The following is a 3,675-nucleotide window of genomic DNA, read 5'->3' as shown; positions in this document are numbered from 1 at the left end:
TGGGGGGAGGACACACTGAGGAGGTTGCTGAAAATATAAAAGGTACCAAGGATGAAGCATCCAGTTTGAAGAGTGACAGATCAGAGAGCCACAGATGGTGGACATACAGAGCTTGCAGTTTGTGAATCTGCTATCTTGCCAATGCAGACAAGGCTTTGCCAGACATTTTTTTCTGGCTAGAAAGCTGACTGCTTCACCCACGTGCTCACTTCCTACTTATTCTTCAACACACAGAGCCCTGTCACTTTGGGGAGGAAGCATTCTTTGGCAAACCACACATTCCTCACCCTTAGTCTATATGAGGGACTCCTGGTCCTCTGTGTTCTCTTAGCCCTTCTGCACACCCTAGTAGTACATGCGTTCTACAGTATGTGTCTCTGCTAATCTTTTGTTTTATCTGAAGCTGTCAGCATCTTGAGGAAGGTATCTGTGAGTTGTCTTGTGGTATCTCTTTTTAGTACCAAGCACTGTAAGCAGCAGTAGAAGTTCACTGAATTAATAAATAAAGAAGGACTGACAAAGTAATTGTGGCAAATAGGAGACAGCAGATTGTTAATATAACTGGAATTATTACTTTTGAATCTTTCTAGCTTTGACTGCTTTTTTACTGTTTTGCCTCATAATTGGAGATAATGCTTTCCTTAATGATTAAGTGTACAAATGGATTGTTAATTTTTACTTAATAAAACACATATTGTGTTTTAAGTACCACATCATCAAAAACTTGATATAGATTCAGCTTTGAAAATTTAATTAAATATTGTCTCATAAACACTGTTTAAAAATTACTCTATATAATGTAACTATGTTATAAGAGAGCTCACACTGAAATAGTGCTAAAGATTTTCAGTCAATTGAAGTATAAAGGAGAACAAAATGAAAATTTAAGACGATAATTCATTATTTTATGATCGGATTAAAATTATAGAAAAATTCACATTTTGCAATCAATTAGCATATACATCATATTCCACACATTTCAGCTTATATTCTTTAATGCTTTAATATATCAAATTATGACAGGATATTCAATTCATTGCTTTTTCTTACCTAAATATGGTTACTCTTGTGAACTTTATCCAAAGAGGGCCAGTTGTGCCCTTGTGAATAAGCCCTTGGCTAGCGTAAGTTAGCATCAGTTCTCCATGGGTGTTTTTACAGTAACGGAAATGCAGTGAGCACCATCATCACTGTTTCCTACATCTCTCCGTACTACCCAGCTAAACACCATCAAGGTCAATTTAATAATCTCTATGTTCTCCCAATAATTAAACAAGAGGGCAGTGGTGCTGGGAGCCTCGCGCCGTCGCTCGCGGTCGGAGGCGGCCCGGGGGCACCCCGCCCGCTCAGCCCCTGCGCTGGCGCAACCACCTCGCTCCCTCTGCTCCTCTTCCCTTCGCTCGCACCAGGGCTGATCAGCTGCCCGAAGAACAGATTGCTGGGTTCAAGGAAGCTTTCTCCCTATTTGACAAAGATGGCGAGGGCAGCATCACAGCAAAGGAACTCGGAACTGTCATGAGGTCACTGGGTCAGAAGCCAACAGAAGCCGAGGTGCAGGATTTGATCAATGATGGGGATGCTGACGGAAATGCCACCATTGCCTTCCCATAATTTCTGACTATGATGGCTAGAAAAATGAAAGATACAGACAGTGAAGAAGAAATCCACGAGGCGTTCTGAGTCTTTGACAAGGGTGGCAGCGGTTAGGTCAGCGCGGCGGAGCTACGTCACGTCATGACCAACTTAGGAGAAAAACTAACAGGTGGAGAAGTAGATGAAATGATCAGAGAAGCAGATATTGATGGAGATGGGCAAGTCAACTATGAAGAATTTGTACAGATGATGACTGCAAAATGAAGGCCTACTTTCAACTCCTTTCCCCCCTTCTAGAAGAACCAAATTGAATCTTTTACTTACCTCTTGCAAAAAAAAAAAAAAAAAAAAGTTCATTTACTCATTCTGTTTCTATATAGCAAAACTGAATGTCAAAAGTACCTTCTGTCCACACACACAAAATGTGCATTTATTGGTTGGTGGTCCTGTCCCCTAAAGATCAAGCTACACATCAGTTTTGCTATATAAATACTTGTATTACCTTAATGATAAGGAAGCACCTAGTGGACTCCTTGCAGTTCCATTTGCTCATGATTAATACACTGTTTGAGCTGGCCAGTTTTTCTTGCATGCAGCTTCATAATTGAGCACAGTCAGGCATTTGTATTAAAAATGAAAAATGAAAAAACAAATTTAAAACTTCTTTAAAAAAAAGATATTATAGACTATATGTAACTAAAGTGTGGACAATGGAATATAGTCACCCCCGGTTTTGGAGGGAGAATAAACTGTTAGTGTTTTAGAAAATGTGGCACTATATAACAAAATATCTACGAAGTCTTTTGGGGGGCTGTGGAGATAAATAGGCTAAGCATAGAGGATTTTTAGAGCAATGAAAATACTCTGTATGATAGTGTAAGGTAGATATATGTAATTATATATTTGCCCAAACCCACACAATATATGACATCAAGAGTGAATTCTAATGTAAACTGTGGACTTTAAGTGATTACGATATAACAATGTAGGTTTATCCTTGATAAAAAATTATACATTCTAGTGAGTCATGTTGATAATGGAGGAGGCTGTGCACCTCTGGCAGCAGGGTGCTTATGGGAAATGTCTGTACCTCCTTTTACTTTTATTATCAACCTGAAACGGCTCTAAAAAATACACTGTTAAAAAAATTATTGCTGGAATTATTTTTCATAATGCCAGAGCCTAGAACATGTGTTTGCCTTCCCATCTACCCAGAGTAACACTGCAGTGACTTAGAGTGAAGTAACTTAAGAGCTATGTAGCCATACTGAAAAGATGAAAAAAAGAAAACAAGAAAAAAAACAAAAAAGTCCTCTGCAGAGGAGAGACTGAGTTATTGTAAGAGAGGGAGCACATGATATCATTTTAACATTTAAACCTAAATAGATGAAAACTTCAAGTCAAAAATGACACTGAAGAAAGTTTCAGAGAAGATGGGGCTTGTTTTTTTTTTCAAGTGTGCATTCATTCCAAGATTAGAAAACCTTGTTGGCTTCAGTACCAAATACAGATATGTGGGATCTAGTCACTTCTCATCACCTGCACTGCAAAAGCCCTGGTCTGAATCACCACCTCTGTCTGGAGGACTGCAGTAAACAGGTCCCCTGCTTTGCCTGCCAAGCCCCAAGAGTCAGTTCTCAAGACAGTTGTAGTGCAAGACTTAAAGCCAGATCATGTTCTTTCTCTGTCAAAAGCAGGTGCATTCCTGCTTCTCTAGAACCAGAAGCCACATTCCTTGAGTGACCTCTGAGGCCCTAAGGGATCAACATGACCCTTCTTTATGACCTCCTCACCTACAACTCTCCTCCTTGCTTCAGCCCCTCTGGCCATCGGCCTTCTTCTTCTTCTTCTTTTTTTTTTAAATATTTTATTTATTTATTTGACAGAGAGAGACATAGCGACAGAGGGAACACAAGCAGGGGGAGCAGGAGAGGGAGAAGCAGGCTTCCTGCTGAGCAGGGAGCCCGATGTGGGGCTCAATCCCAGGGCCCTGGGATCATGACCTGAGCTGAAGGCAGACGCTTAACGACTGAGCCACCCAGGCGCCCCGCCACCAGCCTTCTATTATATTCATATAGGCTC

At 40.5% G+C, this 3,675-nt stretch overlaps 1 pseudogene; it reads left to right on the top strand.

Annotated features, from left to right (window-relative positions):
* The first annotated feature begins 1,515 nt into the window (after nucleotides 1–1,515).
* Nucleotides 1,516–1,953, top strand: LOC123850282 (calmodulin-1-like; annotated as a pseudogene).
* The last annotated feature ends 1,722 nt before the right edge of the window (nucleotides 1,954–3,675 follow it).

Source organism: Mirounga angustirostris, unplaced genomic scaffold (assembly GCF_029215605.1).
Source record: "Mirounga angustirostris isolate CCGP_5_RB_7025 unplaced genomic scaffold, mMirAng1.0.hap1 SCAF_15, whole genome shotgun sequence".
NCBI classification, from domain to species: Eukaryota; Metazoa; Chordata; class Mammalia; order Carnivora; family Phocidae; genus Mirounga; species Mirounga angustirostris.
This window is presented reverse-complemented; position numbering and strand designations above follow the sequence as displayed.